Consider the following 23,248-nt stretch of genomic DNA (forward strand, 5'->3'; position numbering starts at 1 on the left):
GGTCAAGAACAGGGACATTACGTAATCACGTGCCACAGAATGAAAAAAATATGTCGTCAGCCTAACGTGTCATTCAACGACTAAGTTTTGCACCGTCGCAACAGAACTGTATGTGTCGTAACTACATGGGCGCCAAGCTTACGCCTGAAATGCAGTCACAAACGTCGAAGTCGTCTCCACAGTGTCGTCAAGAGTTCAGATCGTACTGCAAAGAATCCTAAGTTCATTACAACAATGACTCGGCTTTTGCGCTCCCAGCAGGAAGTGCTGTCGTTTTCCTGCACTTGGTCGAAAGAGATGTTCTGTTGATTTGCACCCTTGTAATACTGGCCGAAAGTCATTTGCTGTGCAAGCCGGCATTGTTTCCTTCTTTCCTGCGTCGCAATGTGCGATCGAGTGTCCACAGGGCAAGTTCAGCATATGTATTGCCGCCTAAATAAGCATTCCTTTTCCTAGAAGCTTCGAGTGAAACCGAATGCATGGTCCAGTGGTTCGGGTGTCTATTCCGTTCGCCGGTTTCCTGGCAAAGCCGATGCAAAATCTATGCCGTGCAGATGCCCCAAGCTTTGTTACCATTCGGTCTTGCAATTACGATTTGAAAGGGCAGTTTCTCATGTGATCAGTCAAGCGGTATACTGCAGTTGTTGGTGAATACTGCCACACGGAGTGCTCTTTTCTAGATGTGCGTCACAGGGCTAAATAAGTGGCATGCCGACACTGCTGCGATGTCTTATTTGTACCCCAAGAAGTCACTAGCCGAGACCCTTCTTTCTGGATCTTTCGAAGTACAGCAGTTGTCGTCGCAGCAGTTGAACTAGGTGCACGCGAGTAACTGAGTGAGAGTTCCAGCTTCGAGTGTTCTTAGCGGCGAATCTGTCGGCAGCATCGAAGGCAAGTTTGTTCAGAGCGCTCCTTAGAGGCTATGTGAAAGTAACCAAATTTGCTCCGCTGAAGTTTTCAGGGCGTAATCATTTGCTATGCAGTTTCCTTTAAGTTCAGACTTGTTAAATAATTTCGTGCTTCAGTAACCAGCGAGACACGCATGTTGTACAAAACTGACGGCTGCACTAGATGGCTACGTTGCGGACACGCTATATATTGCTCGCACGTCATTGCTAAATTTATGGACAGCTGGGATCACGAAATCTCGCGGGTTTCACATTCTGCAAAAAAATAGAATCCTTGCTTGGTAACATGTTCTATTAGAGAAATTTCTTAGCAGAAGAAGCCGTACGTTGCCGCTTGGCCAAAGTCATGACGCTGTGTAACTCAGTAGTTGCAATATGAGAAAAACAAAACTTGCGCACTGTTCAAGAAACCTACACGAGTGTACCATGCTCCTGCTCCTTTAAGGCTCATTCACGCTAGGCCACCACGACACCGATTTCAGTCTGCCAACTGTCAGCGACAGCGTTTTTTTTCCCTTCGTGTCCGCGTCTCTGACACACTGTACCAAGGCCAAGCTCTCCGCCGACCATGGGCAGATTGTCGGCGTCGGTACAGTGTGACAGCGGCACCGACACGAGGGAAAGAATGCTGCCGCCATCTATCGGCAGACCGAAACCGGCGTCGTGTAGGCCTATGGTGTGAACGAGCCTGGCAGAATTTCGCTTGTTCTAAACACTTGGATTCTTCAATAATTATAGACACTTAAGATGTCTATTGTCCACGCTGTCCTTTGTATCGTCTAACACATAGCACGCTTATTTCCTCCATCAAGGAATCATTCAACAGCCCGAATGCGCTGAGCGTTTAAGGGATGGTAAAATGCTAGCTTGCGATGTAATAATTGTTGCGCCCGGGCCTCCTGCGGCTGCGCGCGCTACACCATATATAGTTTAAATAGCAATCATAGCTTCTCATGAGCAGTGTTTATTTGTGACCAGAGCGCCCACTAGACGTGCCCCGCTTTGAATCCAGATTTTCTCGCGAACTTGTGGCATCTGGAAGGAGCGAAGGCTTGGACATGTTGGCACTGCGTGCTTGAAAAGCAGCACACAAGAAATGAATTACAGAGTGGCAGAATGGACAAAGGCGAAGCGGTGAACTTCCAACAAGCATTTACTTAAGGAGAGGTGAGAACCGATGGCGCGGCGTTGCCACCTTCCTTCCCCTCCCCCTTCACTGTTCTTTAATTGTTTACGCTGGTCCGCAATCACGTTATTCCCGCTTCCCTATTACAGTTATGCCCGACCTCTGCAGATCATCGCAGTAACGTTCTGATTAAGATTCCCGGTGAGATTCTGTTCAATTCTTCTAAGTTTTTTTAGGAAGAAATCAATAGTGCCACCGAGCTTAATTTACCCTTCTTGAGTGCTGTTCTTCAACTCATATTCGAGCTTAGTGATGGAGGTACGAATGACAGTTTTGATTCATTCGAGCACTGAAACTTTCCCGAACCACGTCGGTAAGCTTGAAGGGACAATGCAAGGGGGCCATTTCGGTGCTTCTTTCAAAACATCTTTTCAAACAGCATATTTCGAGATATTGAATCTCAAAGTGGGCCACTAAATGCATTGGCGTTCCGCCCTTTCGATCCCTTTCATGCTTCAATTCATAAAGAGGCGTTTTGCTGAAAAAGTAAGTGGAACAACAGTGCATTTCTTACCGCAACCTTGGCGGCGCACTTCAACGCTTGTGTCATCATGTGAATACGTTCCAAGTCTATATGCCATCAAAATCTACAATACGCAAATTGGAATATTTCTGTGTTGGAGTAAAATATGTCAAGTAGTCAGTTATGTACTTCGATTTATTGTGCAAGTCATATCAGTCTCTTCGGACAATCCAGTGAAGGATTCAAATCGGGCAACCTGCCACACGCATCCTTGTAAAATTCCGTTTTGTCTACGAGAAGAAAACCTGGTACATACTAAATGCATCATCGTGTGGCAACAGTGAACTGGTTTAATTCACATTTTATTTGCTTCTAGTACAGATGCCCTCTACGTCGAAGCGCTGCTGCGTACGTCCGCTTTAAGCACGACTCTACCGTGCTTCACCGCTTCTCGGCTGACCAAACTCATCCTTGCAGTTTTTGTTGGAAGCAGGCCTGGAAAACGAAACAAGTATATCACAAAATGAGCTCAAAATCACAAGCATATTGTAGTATTCGGACACGGCTTACAAATTTCGCAAGCAGTTGTATTCTATATCACTATAGGCTTCTTGACAGAACAGAGCTTCGTAAAGGCTTATTTGGCTTTCGCCCATAAGAAGGAAGTACCTGGCGTTTCAGGTTTTAAGTTAAGAGTACCGGCAGCTGGATTTGTCTCTTTTTCTTTTCCTTTCTTCAAAACTAGGCGCATCTTTGAAAATTAAAACATTTGCAAATTTTTTTATTACCGAAGCTATAATGTGGCTGATGAGAGACGCCGTAGTGGAGGTGTCCGCATTTAACGTACTCGCGAAGCGCGACATATTATTGCTCTATTTTTTTTTATTTTTTTTTGCATTCCACCTTCCATCAAAATGCGGCCACCGTGGCAGAGAACCGTACCCGCTACTTCGCGCTCAGCATCAGAACGCATTCAATTCTCAACCACCACGTCACGGGTCATCGCATGCTTGAGCCTCAGCGGACATGGTGTGCGCCTATCCATGATACTGACAAATTTTACCTGCCCACCAATCTCGGGTACAAAAGAAAAGCAGAAATCCAAGGGTCAAGTTGAGCTCGGTTTATGGCAGGGAAACGATTGACCAAGAACAGTAAAGAAAAAAAAGGAAAGGGACAAGAAGTGCCGCACAGCTCATTCAATACCTTCTAAGGCGGTCACACCATCTAGCCATTTTAAGACGCGCAGAGCGGCTTTAGGAGCTGTTCGTCACGCTTGAACTTGAGTCTGGGATCCCAATGTATTTGTTATTCTACGGACGCATAGCTTCCGAAAGATGGGCGATGCTTCTACGCAGCGTCTAATAGCACTATTAACAAGACATGCATGAAGGCTGCCTACTGTCGAAAACAGCGAAGCTCTCAAGCCTGGTAAGGTACACAGCACGTTCTTTAAAAGGTTGTATCTAAAATCTGTGTACACCGTAAACACCCTTAAGTGAATAGAGTTAAATGTGTCTATCTATAACTAGTACCCTTGCCCCCTTCTTCGGCGTAAGGGTGTGTGTTACATAGTCACACCCTCGTTTAGGTTTAAGGGCGTAGAGAGAGAGAGAGAAGGAAGGTAAGGCAGGGAGGTTAACCAGACAGTCTAGTTTGCTACCCTACACATGAGGGAGGGGATAGGGGAGTGAAAGAGAGAGAGAGAAAACATGAGCCTATATCGCACTTTCGCATGCACTAAGTTAGGTGCAGGATGTCTACAGTTGGGCACACAAGTCTGCTTCCTTCAGGTAGTGAAGAAGCGCTCGAATTTATATCTGGGCTAATAAGCTGTGAGGCCAGGCTCCCAAGATCTTTGCTTCATTGAATGGCCCATCGTCCACTCTATTCAAGGCACGATGGAGAGTTTCAGTTTTGCTGACAGTTTCAGTTTTGCTCACAGTTTTGCTGCCTTCTTCACCGTCGCTATACGTCACAATATTCAATTTGTCGTAGTCAAGCGCTCGGGCGGTGCACTTTAATTTCGGCCGTCCAAGATTATGTCCAAGAATGTTGGACATTGCCCCTCCGATTTTCTGTGGGACATCACGGCAATGCACAAGCGAAACAGAATGGTCCCAATCTTTTAAGAAATTACACTTGAAAATGTCGGCCGAGCGTCAACAGGTTCCAACTAAAAGCGCGGAGAGCGCACTTTCTTCTAACAACATATGTATTTACAGCACTTGACCATAACATTTATTCTGCGTCAAAGTACTGCTTTGGCCAGGGATTGGCGGTGAACTCATACAACGGAAGCACATAGTTTTCCAGCTTTCTAGCAGAAAGCACATTTACTTGAAGAGGACACGCCAGTTTAAACCGGATACTGATTAATTACAGCTGGCGTTGGGACGGTTATCGTAGAACGACAGTCACTCAGTTTGCGCACGCAGCTGTTGAGAGGTATTTAGCAGGGATGGAGAAAAAGTGGTATGCCTATGAACGCATGTGCTGACGCGGTTCTGTGGGCTTGCGTATTTCTGCGTATTTGGATTTGCGTGTACATGTACGCTTGCGCATTTTCGGGTGCGTCGTAAGTGTGTTGGTGTGCGTGCGCCTGCCCGTGTACGTGCGTGTGGATGTGTACACGCGTGCGTACACTTTTTGCGTGCATGCGTGTGTGCATGTGTTTGTGTGCGAACATGGTTGATCGCTTGTGAGCGTACAGGCGTGCGTACAATTGTGTGTGTGTCACTTTGCTTACCTGTTCATGCGTGTGTGTGAGAGAGAGGGAGACCGTACGTGGCACAATTTTTCTCTTTCTTTTCATTATAATAGCCACTCGTCATTTCTTTCGGCCAACCCGTCCAATCTGGTTTGATGACCACGTAGCTTTTTTTTTCATTCCTGGAATTTTCTTCAGTACAGACACATCAAATCTATTTTGGAAAACATCAAATAAAGGAACGTTGCCATGTGTGCAACCAGCCTGCAGCAAACACGTCGATAAATAGTTTTTGTCAATCAAAGAATAGGACCACCCTGTACAATCGGAACATCAGCTTTTTGCTGGTGCCGCCAAGTTCAAACGTACACGTATTCGCCATCGTTTCAAACAGCACGAAAAAAGTACCCCATCCAGCATGCACAGGCACGTTATACATGTACATTTACTTGCGCTAGATTTCGCTACGTTTGAAGTAATGAAAGCGCGCTTTCTTTTTTTTTTTTTTTTTTTTTTGCCCCGCCATAAAATCGGAACCGACACGTGGTGATAACGCAACCGACGTTGTTTCCCTGGCAGCGCTCAGGATTAAGAGCCACCTGCTCAACAACCCTTTGAATCATCCCAGAAAGGGCGACTACATAAACATATTTCCTCACATTGCCGCGCGATGCAGCGTAGGGTTCGTATGGTCGCCTATTGCCGTCCTTTTGTGTAGTACAAGTCAAGCACTGACCTAATTCGTATTACGATCTAGACTTGAAAGCCCGTACTCCATCATCACGTGAATAATTTACTTGTGAAGTTAAGGTGTCATACATCCATCCGAATGACCTGAGCTATACTCTTTGTACAGAATACGTAGTAAATCCATCTCGGAACAGAAGAAGGTGTATAATAAACTGTGCTGCAAGCCAAAACAAAAAGTACGATTGATGCGCACTTTTCTTGCTTTTTGTGCAAAACTAACTTTCTCATTGAGCATGAATTGTTGTCAGAACTATAATTTAGAATATCCACTAGCGGCTCATGAATGTACGAGAGATGTGCTCAACTAATAAAAGAACAAATAGATCACAGCGCAGTAATGAGTGTCTAAGGCCCGTATTCACAAACGGAGCTTAAGTAGGGCGTCAATAAGTGCGGGAAAAGTACAAGTGTTAGGAAAGCTTTAGGAGAGTACTTCAAAAACGACACTTAAGGATCACTTTCGAATTAACACTTTTCAGGTCAAGTATGTCGTCTGGTGTCGAGGATGCGTAAATAATTTACGTGTACGATCGGTTAAATCGTAAGAAAATTATTTTTTGCGGCAGAATAATGCGGATATAAATGTTGCAGTGCTTCCTCGCGCATTCAGCTGAGTAAAATACAAAGAGCGGTTTGGTTTTAGCGCTTTACTCAAACTCGTCTGGCCACAACTTCACATTGGTTCTCGCGGCCACTGCGGTTATGTGTGTCGCCGGCCCGACTTTTGTTTTTTTCTTTTTTTCGTTTGGCTGCTGAAAACCACGGTGTTTTTTGCAGGGAGTATGTGTGTGTTCCGCGTTTTCAACACGCGCGGACGATGGAAGAAAGGAAAACAAAATTATCCGAAGAAGAACGCACCGTGCTCCTGGAGCTCGTTTCGCGCGATCGCTGCGTGGTCGAGAACAAGAAAACGGACGCCGTATCCGTCAGTCGAAAACGGGAGTCGGGGAAAAAAAAATAGAGGACGAGTTCAACTGCCGCCATAACTTGACGCCGCGGACGTGGGGCGAACTTAAAAACTGTTGGGAAAAGCTCAAGGACAAGCGGCGCAGGTGTAATGCACAAGACATGCGGGAGCGCTTTTCTACAGGTAAGCATTGTCCTGTGCAGTTACGCCATTATTGACGCAGATCCTTTTTCTTAACACTGCATAGCGCTCAGTGAGCTAAGTCGCGGGATTAATTCGCGAAAATAGGCACATTTGGCGCCCGCGAACGTCTGGCAGCATCAGGCCCGAATGTTTCTTTTTTTTTTTTGCTATTTTCGCTACGTACTAGCAGCGTCAAATGAAACCTGGGCCGCTATTTTGTAGCGATGCCTTATGCCTTATTCTATGCTATTCTTATCATCCACCACACACGGCCGCCTCATCGCGTTGATAATGGGGGCAGACCGTCGCTCTGACCAGTGGCCAAGCGTGAACAGCCTGAAAAAGCATAGAATCGGAAAAGGAATCGCTGCAAAATACCGGCCCTGAACAGCGGAGCGCGTGGCCAAAGCATAAGTGAAACTATAGTGCGCGCCGTCCAGTCATAACCGTTGACAGGCGCGAACAAGTTTGGTCGCACTGCAATCGTTTGGGGGTCAAACGGCCAAACGCTCTCAACACTCTTACGAGGGCCGCCGTCGCGGATGCAAGCGATACCGCGCTGCGCAAGTTTGCCGATCGAAAAAACAAATGTGGCGTACAAGCGGGAATCCATACGAGCGAATGCATCTGTAATGATGGCGGTGCAAAGGGCACCAGGCGCACCACGGTTAGCGTTTCATTTGACCCCGATAGCACTTGTGCTTTCGGCGAACTGTGCGACAATACTCGCCGTAAACTGCAATATTTTAGCCTCTGTTTTCTTTTAGTTTTATTTTCTCACTTTCAAATATAAGAACGAGAACAGAAGCGAAAGTATCTCACGATCGCGAAGCGCCCAAACGGGATGTGCGCGCCTGTCGATGGTGATGACTGGACGCTGATAGTAGAGATGTGATTTGGTGCCGAAATAACGGCATTTTTATGGTTGAGCGCTGAAATAAATTGCATGGAGTGCAGAATGTAATGTACGCCTATTACATTGTATATATATCTTTTTGACACCCTCGTTCAAAGTGCATCGCATTTTGTGATCGTGCACAAACAACTTGCTGTGCTCTTGAAAAGAAGTCATTTTGGATACTCCAATCGTATATTAGCACTTTCTAAAAGGAGTGGATTTTGCCAACTACGGCTTCAGTTTCCACGCTCTTGCGGTGTATTTCCCTCCTTCCTTATTTGGAAAGTGTGTGGCATGGATACGTCCAATGGCTACTACGTAGTAACTGCATTGAAAATTTTTCTCACATTTGGCAGCATTAAGACAACCTAGCGGTTTGTGGCTCGGAATTTGCCGCTGCTTGGCCATCGAAAATACAATGCTAAGCTAGAGCAGCACAAAACCAGGGACATTCCCCTGCGGCTGAAGATGCCAGTGCTCTGGGAACAGCTAGACCCTCACCGCATATAAGCCATGTGTATCTCCGAATGAGCTATGGTATGGTGTCCCTTGATATTTCCTAAAGGTGCATATCTTGAAAGCCTGGCTGTGTTGCACACAATCACAGTCAGCATAAAAAGCTTCATTTTATGTTTTCATATGGCTGTGTAATCATTTCATGTACTCTTGTGACGTGTTAAACCCTGTCGTCGCACAAACTGCTTCCTTACAATATTAGGTGGTGGTACTCCCTCCCCGAGCCAAGCGACCGACGAGCTACAGCAAGTCGGAGCTATAGCGTCACATGTGGCAGTTCCACTGTCACATCCATTCGACAGCGACTGCAGCGCGCATCACTCTGTGCCAGGCGACTCGCCGTCGTGCCAATCCCAGTTCACACCTACTGTCGTTGCACTACTGTCGCAGACGCAGAACGAGCCTCTAGGTGAGGCAAATGGTATGGCTTCTTCATTTTTTCCCCTTGCTGCCCACATTACATGTCATTTACACTAACCTGTTCTTTCACAAAACCAATTACCGAAATTTCTTGAATGGCACAGCGAATCATGAGCAATGCCCCGCATAAACCATCATTACATTTTTATGCCTTATGTAACCAGGTTTTCTGCGCTTATATATTGTCACGTAGTAGTGACGGTGAAGAAAACACTCGTGAAAATGTGAATGACGAAACTGGTTCTTTAGTGGGCGAACCTGTGCCCACAAGAAGTTCTTTGAGTGTAGCCTGCTATTGAGGGCACAAGTTCGCCAAATAAAGCGTTGGTTTCGCCAATCACAGTTTTGCTGCCTTCTTCACCGTCACTATACGTCACAATATTCGATTTGTCGTAGTCAAGCGCTCTGGCGGTGCACTTTAATTTCGGCCGTCCAAGGTTATGTCCAAGAATGTTGGACATTGCCCCTCCGATTTTCTGTGGGACATCGCGGCAATGCACAAGCGAAACAGAATGATTCCAATTTTTTAAGAAATTACGCTTGAAAATTTCGGCCGAGCGTCAACAAGTTCCAACTAAAAGCGCGGAGAGCGCACTTCCTTCTAACAACATATGTATTTACAGCACTTTACCGTAACATTTCCTCTGCATCAAAGTACTGTTTTGGCCAGGGATTGGCGGTGAACTCATATGACGGGAGCACATAGTTTTCCAGCCTTCTAGCAGACAGCACATTTACTTGAAGAGGACACGCCAATTTAAACCGGATACTCATTAATTACAGCTGGCGTTGGGACGGTTATGGCAGAACGGCAGTCACTCGTTTTGCTCGCGCAGCTGTTGAGAGGTATTTAGCAGGGAAAAAGAAAAAGTGGTATGCGTATGAACGCATGTACTGACGCGGTTCTGTGGGTTTGCGTATTTCTGCGTATTTGGATTTGTGCGTACATGTACGCTTGCACATTTGCGGGTGCGTCGTTAAGTGTGTTGGTGTGCGTGCGCCTGCCCGTGTACGTGCGTGTGGATGTGTACACGCGTGCGTACAATTTTTGGCGCATGCGTGTGTGCATGTGTATGTGTGCGAACATGGTTGATTGCTTGTGAGCGTACGGGCGTGCGTACAATAGTGTGTGTGTCACATTGCTTACCTGTTCATGCGTGTGTATGAGAGAGAGAGAGAGAGACAGTTCGTGGCATAATTTTTCTCTTTCTTTTCATCATGATAGCCACTCGTCGTTTCTTTCGGCCAGCCCGTCCAATCTGGTTTGATGACCAAGTAGCTTTTTTTTCATTCGTGGAATTTTCTGCAGTACAGACACATCATATTTATTTTGGAAAACATCAAATAAAGGCACGTTGCCCTGTATGCAGCCAGCCTGCAGCAATAACGTCGATAAATAGTTTTTGTCAATCAAAGAACAGGACCACCCTGTACAATCGGAACGTCAGCTTTTTGCTGGTGCCGCCAAGTTCGAACGTACACGTATTCGCCATTGTTTCAAACAGCACGGAGAAAGTACCCCATCCAGCATGCACAGGCACGTTATACATGTACATTTACTTGCGCTAGATTTCGCTACGTTTGAAGTAATGAAAGCGCGCTTTCTTTTTTTTTTTTTTTTTTTTTTTTGCCCCGTCATAAAGTCGGAACCGACACGTGGTGATAACGCAACCGACGTTGTTTCCCTTCCAGCGCTCAGGATTAAGAGCCACCTGCTCAACAACCCTTTGAATCATCCCAGAAAGGGCGACTACATTAACATATTTCCTCACATTGCCGCGCAATGCAGCGTAGCATTCGTATGGTCGCCTATTGCCGCCCTTTTGTGTGGTACAAGTCAAGAACTGGCCTAATTCGTATTACGATCTAGATTTGAAAGCCCGTACTCCATCATCACGTGAATAATATACCGTGTGAAGTTAAAGTATCATACATCCATCCGAATGACCGGAGCTATACTCTTTGTACAGAATACGCAGTTAATCCATCTCGGAACAGAATAAAATGTATAATAAGCTGTGCTGCAAGCCAAAACAAAAAAAAAAAGACGATTGATGCACACTTTTCTTGCTTTTTGTGCAAAACTAACTTTCCCATTGAACATGAATTGTTGTCAGAAATATAATTTGGAATATCCACTAGCGGCTCATAAATGTACGCGAGAGATGCTGATCTAATAAAAGAACAAAAAGGTGACAGCGCAATAATGAGTGTCTAAAGCGGGTGTTATTAAGCGTTAGCGGCGGCATGGGCGACGTTTTTCACAGGTAATAAAATTGTTTCGCTACCCGTACATCGCATTACAACTGTCGCATTCACACTCTCTTCTTGCAAACACCGTATTATATGCAGTATTAGGCGTGCGTCGGCAATATCGTGTGCGCCGCCTAGCATGTCCAACGCAAAACAGGCAAAAGTCACTGCATGGTCTCCGGTATCTTCAGAGCTCCCACTTGGGACGAGAATCTCGGACGCCGTGGTAGGCAAACAGAAGGCGCACATGGGCAATGCTGGTGCCAATTGCTAAAATATGTCACGTTTAGAAACTCAGTCGATTAGCTATTGCAAATGTATGCAAAAGAACAACAACAAAAAACTCCCAGTCAGTTGACAAATTAGATAGCAGCTAAGAACAAAACGAGAACCAACTACATCGTTACATACTGACGGTGGGAACAAATGTTCAAGTGTCCGTGTTAGGAGTCTTATATTCGAGCAAACTCTACGAACAATAATCAATTTCGCAGCGCCTGCACAAACGGAAGTGAATTATGTAGAAGTATGAAAAACAGTTGAAAGGTCGTTATAACAGTAGTCTTTATAGTCATTAGAAATTCTTATTTTAATTGCTTATCATGGCTGGTAGGATTCTGCACACATCACTGGAACGGGATAGGTATACTGTTTAAATGAGGGTGCGTCGGGAAAAAGAATGTGCTCCTTATTCCATTTAATTTCGTTTTTATTTCCTTAAAGACTCGCGAGGGGGTATTACATAAGGGGTGACAACAATATTGTTGACACAACGATATACGTGTTGTTACATTTGATATGCTATGCATGAACTTCGATAGGCAGGGGCGCGATCGGAGATATTTTGTTCGATACGCGTTCTGTTCAGTTGCTGCAACGTCACAAAGTTGCAGTATGCAAAATTTGTGACAGCGGGGCGGAGAGAGCAGCCAATCAGGAAGCGGTGACCTCCCCGGAAGTTTACTTCCGTCGTTTGTCGTCTGCTTGCAAACAGTATACTACAAAACCAAATGTTTCTCGTCTTCCAAATGAATTAAATCTTTAGCTAAAAAATGTATTTTTTCTTCTCAAGCCCAAACACGTTTTCAAATAGTAGTACGTGTGACTACTGCAATTTATAACTATTAGGTTCTTTGCGTTGTCCCTAGGTGGTGTTGCGCACTGCGAGAAGAAAAAAGAAAAAGAAAACGACGGGAACAGTGGCGCACTTTTCAAGGGGCAGCGACAACATTCCAGTGGCTCGCTGGCACCAATGATGTTGTCGATTTCTCTGTACAACCAACGAATTATTTGTTTCGAGAAACAAAAACGACGCCGGAATTCACTTTCTGCCATTTCTTCAAACGCGTTTCGCACCGCCACCCGCTCTCCTCCTTCCTCTAGAAACGCCAGCGCAACAACAAAAGTTCCCAACGGAAGCGCCATTTTCTCGAATTAAACTATGGATTGGATTCAAACGTGCTATTCCGCAGCCGAAAGAAAGCCGAAAAGGCCGCCTGTTGGATCCAGTCCAATCCACCAGACGCGCCATGCGAAGCCGTATGATCGCTCCAAACTTCTCAACTCCCGTCGCGTTCGGACGAAATGCTCGGTGGGCGGATGATTGACAGGAGCGTGTCGTCATTTTGACGTCACCAAAAACGGGGCGGCGCCCCGCGGCTGGCGACGTCGGCGCGGAGTAGGCCAATCGCGCGCGCCGGTAACCGAACGAACGCGCCGAACAACCATCTCCGATCGCACCCCAGGTAATAGCGGCAATGTTAGGAGAAAGGCCGTTCCAATGTTTTGCTGCTCTGGGAAAAAATGAAGCAGAAAATGTTTTTTTGTACGGGTACGTGGGCGAAAAACTAGTAGCGCATGACCAGTGCGACGAGCTTTGTGAACAATTATGTGAGTTACCATGTGCAAGTTTCAGTGTGTTAGACGGTTTTCTTCTTCGTTTCTTTTTTTTTTTTCTTGTTTTAAAAAGTACTTGTGCAAGCATTTATATTTACTTCATATTTTAGCCTGTTTTATCAATTAAGCGAAAAGGGACAGTCATCGCCAGCATACGGCGACAACAACTCCTCCGATTATTTTTATCTCAAGGAAAAAGACAAAGGTTCTGCATTATCCGAAGATGATCACATTGCGACGAACAGCGATCTGCATTTATCACGGTCACTAGACAATAACTATGCGCTGTTCGACACGCTACAAGCCAAATGTCTTCAAAATTTCTTGCTATCTTTAAAGAATCAGTGGAAGGTTACATTTTGGATAATGTCCGTTGTTCAACACGCTAACTTCGGAGTGACCTTTGTAGGTACAGGCTGGAGTGCGTTTCAAGAAAGTTATTGTACGCTTATTTCCGAGTGGCTCATTATCAACGAGAACTACAAGCGCCTGAACGTATATCATCAATAATTATTATTATTATTTGTTCCGAAAACATATATGCATTTAGCAGTAAAGGGAAAGCGAGGAGCAGGCTGGCAGCTGCCACCAGAAGGGGCACAACGTCTGCCTACTCTTAAGGAGGGAGGTGACAGCAACACAGTAATGGAAGATAGGAAGGAGGGGAGAAAAGAGCAAAGTAAGAGCAACAGGACAAATCTAAAGGAATAAAGTAAAACACACAGTACAGATCACACACAGTAGGGCTGGTCACTGAAGGTCACGCAACTACTGAATGGTAAATAGAAGAAACAGTATCGACGCTACAAACGTGAACGTAAGTTAAGTCTCAAAAAGTAAGCAGTGCGCGATGAGGCCTGATCACGTCGAGACGTACAACCACTGGGGCACAAACATTCGTCGAGTGTCGTACACCGCAGGCCGATGAGACGATAGTCCCACACTAGCGACATGCGTGGCGCACTGAAAGCGTCTCGCAGCAGCCGCAAGACGTACACGATGGACTGGCCACGTGTCCTTGTCTGTGCAATACAGGCAGTACTTAAAGAGTCCCTATTCTTAGCAGCGTTCTCGGTGACATACCCTAAGTTCTGCTGCGCTGTCCTCCATAGGGGTAAATGCACAATGAACACACTGCACAATCGTGGCTGCATTGTTGCCCATGCTTAGCAACTAATGCTTCCAGAGGACGCTACAGCAGTGAGGCTGGAAGTGTTGCCAATACGTGTGCGCCTGTGTCGTGATTGGCGGAATCGCCTCGCGGTCAGTCGACCACACCGGCGGGTCAACAAACTGCAGGAATTCAAGGATACACCCACCTGTGCAGATCCACGAGTACACACGCAGACAAAACAAGTTCATAATAATTAATAATCAATCAATCAATTACCCAACTTCTACATGTGCGAATGTCTTCTCTAGAAATAGTGATGTCATTGACTATATTTTTGCTTTTTTTCATTTCCTTTGCTTTGTCCCAATAAATATTTAATGTGTGGGGTCCTGCGTTACCCTACGCTGCGAATAAAGTTGGAAAACTTGGAATATTTAACATGCATTGAAATTCGATCAAACGAGTTTTATTTCTCAATCGGGATTCGGCTACTGTGGATAAATTGCTCCAACGCGCGACATTTGTGTTCTCCTGCTGAACATCAGAGTGCCCAAAGTACGCTAGGGTATTCACTTGATACAATCGATAACAATTTTTATTCAGTATTATGTTCCTCCGCAGTTCAATAACACAGAAACTGCTTAATAATATGCCACAGTACGAATAAACAAATGTTCTGCCTCAGGTGTAAACCGTCGTGACAAACCTGCATCGCAACTGCACGGACGTCAAGATTACGCCTGAAATGCGGTCACAAACGTCCCAGCCCTCTCCACAGTGATGTCAAGAGTTCAGATTGTACTGCAAAAGGTACTGAGCTAATTATAACATTGACTCGGCTATGCACTCCCGACAGAAAGTGCTCTCGTTTTACTGCACTTGGACGAAAGAGATGTTCTGTAGATTTGCACCCGCGTAATATCGGTCGACCGTCATTTGCTGTGCGAGTCAGTATTGTTTCCCTTCTTTCCTGCATCGCGATGTGCAATCGAGTGCCCAGGGAGATGTCAGCACATATAATTTCCACCTCAATAAGCATTCCCTTTCCTAGAAGCTTCGAGTGAAACCGAAAGCACGGTCCAGTGGTTCGGGTGTCTATTCCGTTCGCCGGTTTCCTGGCGAAGCCGATGCAAGATCTCCTCCATGCAGATGACAAAAGCTTTGTTACCGTTCGGTCTTGCAATTATGATTTGAAAGGGCAGTTTATCGTGCGATAACCTAAGCAGTACGCTCCACTTGCGGCTCATTATAGCCACACGGAGTGCTCTTTTCTAGATGTGCGTCAGAGGGCTGAATGAGTGGCATGGAGACAGAGTTGCGATGTCTTATTTGTACCCCAAGAAGTCGCTAGCCGAGGCCCTTCTTTCTGGATCTTTCGAAGTACATCAGTTCTCGTCGCAGCAGTTGAAGCAGATGCACGCGACTAACGGGGTGAGAGTTCCAGCTTCGGGTGTTCTTGGCGGCGAATCTGTCGTGAGCCTCGGAGGCAAGTCTGCTCATAGCGCTGCTTACAGGCGGTGTGAAAGTAAACAAATTCGCTCCACTTAAATTTTCAAAGCGTCATCGCTTGCTATGCAGTTTTCTTTCACTTCAGGCCTGTTAACTAATTTCGTGCTTCAGTAACCAGCAACGCACACAGGTTGTCCAAACATTGCGGCTGCACTACATGGCCACACACGGCAGACACACTATAGATACGTTGCTCGCGCCTGGCATGGCATGGCAAGAACTTTATTTTAGTCCAGAGAAACTAGGCTCCGAGGGCACAAGCCCCCAGGCTAAGTCGGTGGCTCCGCCCACGTAGGCACCGGTAGGCCAAAGGCTTTCCCGATGTCGGGAGCTCTCCGGACGGCCAGGAGTTGATCTTGGAAGACTTCGCTGGATATGCGCCGACTCCAGTCCTCCTCACTGTTGAGATCCGAAGCCCTTTGGTTGGGGCACAGCCATAACATATGATCAAATAGACACGAAGTGTGTCCACAACTTTTACATTCCGCGGGAAAATCCCGGTCAATTTTGTTAAGCACAAAAGGTGTGGGATAAGATTTAGTTTGAATCATTCTTAATGTGACTGCCTGAGCTCGGTTGAGCTTCTGATGGGGGGGAGGAAAAAACCTCCTGCCTTCCCTATAGTGTGAGGTGATCTCGTGAAAAGTAGTAAGTGGGTCTTTGTAGGAGCCGCAGTCATCCTGGAGCAGTTCCTGATCTGATGCGCGGCATGTGAGATCTCGCACAGCAGAGTGAGCTTGCTCGTTAGGATTGCAGCCACTGGGGCTGACCGAGTGGCCCTGATGAGCCGGAAACCAGACTAGGTGTGAGCTATCCAGTTGGTCGTAATTATGAGTATTAATACTGTGTATAAGTAACTTGTGTGCTTCCACTGAGATGAAGCCGGCTGAGTAATTCCTAATAGCTGTACGGGAATCAGAGAAAATCGTGGAGCCTCTCCTCATTGTAATTACAAGTGCTATGCTTGCTTCTTCGGCGGCATGAATGGAGGTCGTTCTTAGTGACGCCGCGTTTATTAATTTACCGCTCTCATCAACCACGGCAATAGCGTAGCGGTTGCCCGATCCATAACTAGTTGCATAGACAAAAAGAGCTGAGCTGTGTTGTTGGTGCCGTTTACCCAGAATGCATTTGGCCCTGGCGTCCCTTCTGCCCTTGTTGTACACAGGATGAATATTTCTAGGTATGGGGTCTACAACGAATTGTGTCTCCACCTCCTTCGGTATTTTGAACTTAGAGACGTCTCCTCCTCGAGGCAGTATTCCGACTTCATCTAGAATTTTACACCCTGGCTTAGTGTTGGGGAGTCTTGCAATTTGTGACATCGAATGTTCCTCAATGAGCTCATCTATAGTGTTATGAAGTCCTAACTTGTTGAGGAGTTCGGTACTCGTTCCGTGCGGGAGTCCCAGAGCCCTTTTGAGTCCGGAGCGTATAAGTGCGTTTAGCTTAGCCTTCTCTCCCTTCCCCCAGTTCAGGTATGATGCAATGTACGTCACATGACTGATGAAAAATGCATGATATGCTCTGATGAGATTGTCCTCCTTGAGGCCTGCATTTCGGTTTGAGACCCTGCCCAGGAGCTTTAAAGTACTGTTGGCCTGACCTGTGAGACGGTTTAGGGCCGTAGCGTTACAGCTCCTTGCGTCAATGAGAAGACCCAGAATTTTTATTTGCTCTACTCTGGGTATGACCCGTCCTGTGTTGTCTGTGATTTTTATTGGCAGAGTTTCTAAAGGCACAAGGTTTCTAACACCTTGTCTCCCCTGTATGAAGAGCAGCAGCTCAGATTTACTAGGTGATAGCCTGAGTCCGGTGCCCTTAAGGAAGGATTCTGTGGTGTCTACCGCTGCCTGTAGCGTCTGCTCTAGTGCTGCGAGTGACCCCCTTGGGACCCACACTGTGATATCGTCAGCGTATATGACGTGCCCCAAGCTCGGGATTTTGGACAATTCCTCCGAGAGCCTGTGCATGGCAATGTTAAAGAGGAGTGGGGACAATACTGAACCTTGTGGTGCGCCGTTGTTGCCTAAATTGTATGGACCGCCTGTGACTATCCCGGGTTTCACCCGAGCTGTCCGATTAGCTAGAAAGGACCTCACATAATTGTAAAAATTGCTTCCCAGGTTCAAGGTTGAGATTTCATGTAGGATATGTTTATGTGCAACCGTATCAAATGCTTTGTTAAGATCCAGACCCAGGAGGCCCTTTACGTCCCTGCTAGGGTCGTCAATAATAGCCCGTTTGATCATTAGCATGGCGTCCTGTGTGGATAATGCCTTCCGAAAGCCTATGAGATTGTGTCTGAAAAGCTCCTGGTTTTCTATGTGTTCTATTATCCTATTATGAATAGCATGTTCGGCTACTTTGCCAATACAGGATGTAAGTGATATGGGCCTGAGGTTCTCCATTGTTAGTGGTTTGCCGGGTTTCGGTATAAACGTCACCTTGGCCTGCCTCCATTCCGGTGGGACAGTGCCGGATCTCCAGTGACTATTAATTTTGACCGTGATTATGTCTATATTATCATCGTCCAGGTTTCGCAAAAGTTTATTTGTGATGCCATCCGGACCCGGGGCAGATCTCCCATTTAAATTAAAAAGTACATGCCTTATCTCAGCTGCAGTGAAGTCACTGTCCAAGTCCGGTTGCGATATTCCGGAGTAAGGTTCGCTTATTTCTTCTTCGTTTTCATATTCATTTTTAAGTTGCAGGTACATGTGTGCGAGGTCGTTTGCGACCTCTGTTGCTGTTCGCCCTATAGTTATCTGTTTATTGACGAGCCTGTTTATGGCGAGGTTTGTAGTACCTCTGGAGAGCTTGTCATTAAGTAGGCTCTTCAATAGGTTCCATTTGCCTCCTCTGCGCAATCTGCCGTCTGTTTCTAAGCAAGTTTCGTCCCATTGTTGACGTGAAAGTTGAGCCGCGTATGTTTCGATATCACGATTAATTTGGGCGACCTTGGCTCTAAGTCTTCTATTGAGTCTGTGACTCTTCCATCTAGTTAGAAGGGCATTTTTCGCTTCCAGCATGTGAGCTAGCTTGGAGTCCATTTTTGGGACTTTGATTTCTGTTGAGACTACGTTAGTAGCTTTCTTAACCGTTGCCTTTAGCTGATCTAAAAGCTCCTCATAAGATTCGTCATCTATGCTGGTTTCCTTACGCAGCTTACGGAAGAGATCCCAGTCCACGTATTCATATTTCCTTAGTGGTGGTGGTTGCGTCTGTAAGATGACTTCAATTATGTGGTGATCACTTCCTAAATTATCCTGCAGATTGTCCCATGAGCCTTCAATTCCCCGAAGGAATGTAAGATCGGGGGTTGTATCTCTGGTAGTGGAGGTACCAGTTCTCGTGAGGAAGTTAGCATCTGTAATAAGAGCAAATTTTAATTCACTTGCCATGGTTGCTAAATTAGTACCCTTGACGCTCTGATGACCATAGCCCCATTCTTTGTTGGGAGCGTTGAAGTCACCAGCCACTACGAGTGGGGCTGTATCTGCCTTACTGGAAATGCGGCCCAAGAGGGTCTTAAAATCCCTTTTCCTATCTTGCGGAGAGCTATAAACGTTAGCTATATACACGTTAGCTGCTTTTTTGTTCTTCAGGATGAGTTTGATCATTTGTGCTTCTAGACCAACCTTGTACTTGGGAAGCTCGTGAGTTTCATAGGAGGTACCCTTTCGAACCAAAGTCGCTATTCCCCGACCCCCTGGAATGGTCAAGGTTTCGGAGTTGTAACCCGGTAGAGAGATATCCTCCTTAGCTAGTGTTTCTTGTAAGAGAATAACGTGCGGCTTAACTTTGGCCGATCTAATGAGCAGCTGCAGGGGAGCCTTGCGCCTTCGGAAACTCGCACAATTCCACTGCCATATTTTAATGTTATTGTTGTCGTTTGAAGCCATTATGATACCACTGGTTGACTACCCGAACCCCTAGAGTCCGCGCTCGGGCTACCGTTTATGCCTCCGTGGACTGCCGATGCAGCCACTGCGCTTGCCTTTGCCTTAACTTTGGGCCTTTCTAGTTGACCCACTCGAGCATCTAGATTAGTGATGAGCTCCATGATTTTCGCCAGAGTCCTGTCTATTGTGGCTAACCTTGCGGCTATTCTGACTTTTTTGTGTTTGGGGGGTGCCTCACTCTCTCCCATCTCCTCTGCCTCAGAGGTTTCTAAATCTTCCTCCTCTGTTTCGCTAATGGGAACGGGGTGGGGGGCTTTACGTTTAGGTTTGCCGGCCAAGGGTTTTGGAGCCGTTGTCTCCATCTGACTGCAGGGTGTTTCGGACCTTTCTTTAAAGGATTTGAAAGCCTCCCTGAGCTCAGACAGCTCTTGCCTTAATTTCCGATTTTCTGATTCTAATGCCAATATTCGGGGATTTGACTCACGTTCCGGCTGTGCCCTACCATTAGTACTCCTAGACCTTGCCCTTGTCGGTTGTCCTGGTTTCCCAAGGCCTCCGTTCTTGACTCGATCGGCCCTGGTTGCTCTTGGGGTCGACTGTGAACGGGACCTCGATCTTGCCCCAGGTCCTCGGGGTTGCTGGTCAACACCAGAAGATTCTCCAGAGCTGGGTTGTCCTCTGGATCGAGAACGCCCTTTGGAGCGGGAGCACCCTCGTGAGCTGGAGCGTCCTCTCGTGCGAAAGCGCAAGTTGGGGTCAATTTCTTGCATGACCCGTTTGCGCTGGGGATTGTCGCTGTCTTCAATGTCGTCGGCCACCTGTGTACAGCGTGCTTGCTGTCGTTGGCGCCTTCGACGCCTTTGCCTCACAATATAAGGCATCTGGAATCTTCGACTGCATTTTCCGTCCCCAGTGTGGTGTGCGCCACCGCAAATAGCGCACTTGGGATCGCAATGATGATCTTCAGGTGGGGAAGTGATTCCACAGCCCCTACACTTTCTAACACTTGCCGGATTGGGACACACGTCGGATCTATGTCCGATTTCACCACAGCCGTAGCACACATCTATCTGTCGTCGGTAGAGGTAACAGGGCATGAGTACGTTACCACAAATAACGTGGTTTGGCACTCTTTGTCCTTCAAAAAGTACCACCACCGTTGTAGTTTGCTTGATCCGACGTACCTCGACGAGGCCCGGATTTCGGTGATTGACGAAAAGGGTTTTCAGTTCCGCGTCGCTAATGTCCAGGTCGATACCGCGAACAACACCCTTACATGTATCTTCTCCTGCTGCGGTGTAGGCCGCCACTTCGAAGGGTCCATCCCTCGTGTGGATCTTGCGTACCTTGGCGTAAGCTCTTGCGTTTTCCTCCCGCGGAGTCGATACCACCAAGATGTTTTGACAGCCGTTCGGACAGTACGTGTCCTCCGTCGTGTCTTCGGGCGCTAAGGCTGCTGCCATGGCCAGCGCTCTGGAGAGATGTACCAGGCTGAACTTTTTAACGTCGAGGCCGCCACGGGGGCGGACAATTATCTTGATGTGATCCCTCGGTAGCATCGGGATCCTAGAGGCGGTAGCGACGCGCTTAAGCACGTTCTGCGAGGTGGCCGTGCGGCGACTACCTTTCCCGCCATGGTTGGTGTCCTTTATAGCCACGGATTTCCCGCCAGCGGCTAATGCGCGTCTCCTTCAGCGAGTGATGGCTGTCATCCATCCGATGTCTTCCTCCGAGGTGATCTCCATGCCTTCAACAGCTACGCCGGAGGCCATGCCTACACTCCGTCGTGCGCTTGAGGCCTAGGCCTACAGCGCGAGTCAGGGGGCTGGCACCTTTTCTACGTGGCACGCAGAAAACAGTTTTCAACGAGGCGAAAAATGGACCCACCGGCAAAAAATGGGCATCCACGTAATCCTTGTGAAACCAGGCGTCGATCGCCACCAGGTTCTCAGGGGTGGCACAGAAATTCGGCGCAAAAACATTGATCGAAGCGGGAGCCGATGTTTGCACGACCGCACTAGTCGGGATCGCGGAAGCTAGCGTACTCCACATTCTACAAAAAAACAACAACCCTTGTTTGGTCACCTGCTTAATTAGAGCAATTTCGTATAGCAGAAAAACCCGTACTTTGCCCCTTGACCAAAGTCGTGACGCTGTGTAACTCAGTAGTTGCAGTATGAGGCTAACAAAGCTTACGCACTGTTCAAAAACCCACAAGCGTGGACCATGCTCGTGCTCCCTTACCGAACTGCGCTTTTCCTAAACACTTCGGTTCTTCAGTAACTTATACATACTTAGCATGGGCTTTTCTTGTGAGAATATCACATCCTCACTGAAGTTACCTAACTCAGGTGCTTGTACATCCGAAATATTTGAATGTATTAACGTTTGTCATAGGAGCGAATATTACTATGACGGGGACAATGTGTTACCGTTTTTTACAACGTGCCATTCTGACTACTGTCTCTGACGCTGTCTCCGCTGTCCTTTGTATCGTCTAAGGAATGTCAAAACCGTGATTGCGGGGTTAAAATTGTAGTGCCCGCGCCTCTGCAGCGGCGCACGCTACCATGCGCTTTAAATAACAATCGTAGCTACTCATGAGCCCTATTGATTTGTGACCAGAGCGGCGACTAGACGTGCCCCGTTTTGCATCCAGATTTTCTCGCGATTAGCGGTATCTCGTGACATCTGGAAAGAGTGAAGGTTCGGCCATGTCGGTACTGCGTGTTTGCAGAGCAGCGCACAAGGAATACAAGTACAGAGTGGCCGAACTGACAAAAGGCGAAGCGCTGAAGTTCGAGCTCGCATTTACTTATAGAGAGGTGATTACTGATGGCGGACCCGTTGTCCCTGGCCACCGTACGCTGGTCAGCAAGCACGCCGTACCCACTTCCCTGCACAATTACAACCCGACTTCTGCACGTCATCGCAGTAACTTTCTGATTGAGATTCCTAGTGAGATTCTGTTCAATGCTTCTTAGTTCTTGCTTATACTAGGAAGGAATGAATAGTGCCACTGAGCGTAATTTACCCATCGTGACTGCTATGCTTCAACTTGCACTCAGATTTAGTGATGCAGGTACGAATAACAGTTTTGATTTATTTCGAGCGCTGAAATTTTCGCGAACAACGTTAGTAAGCTTGAAGGAATAATGCGAGTGGACTTTTTCGCCGCTTCTCTCAAAACTTGCTGTTCCTTAGTTCATGACGCGATGTAATTGATCGATGCATTTACAACTCCAAGTGCAAAACATTGTGCGCAGCAGAAGTGGAGGCAATCTAGCTGGCGGCTTACATTTAAAGTGGTGAGGTTGTACTTGACATATGAAACCAAATCCAGTGACAATCAAATAAAGATGTCACCAAATTACATGCGAATTTAGTTACGCTGCCGCCGTATTAAATGCTATTCGAATGGTTTTCGAACAAATTTTAATACTTTACATATTAAGGACGGTAACTTTTCTACAGATTAAGAGTAGCTCCAGTTCACAAATTTGCAATTTCACAGCGAGCTACTGAAAATTCTTTAGGACAGCATATCAGTCATTTACACATAACAATGCATTATGAAATCATATTGTAATCGCAGCCAGCGAGTTCACAAGGTGTATCCACTTGGAACGA

Source organism: Dermacentor andersoni, chromosome 9, assembly GCF_023375885.2.
Source record: "Dermacentor andersoni chromosome 9, qqDerAnde1_hic_scaffold, whole genome shotgun sequence".
Classification (NCBI taxonomy): Eukaryota; Metazoa; Arthropoda; class Arachnida; order Ixodida; family Ixodidae; genus Dermacentor; species Dermacentor andersoni.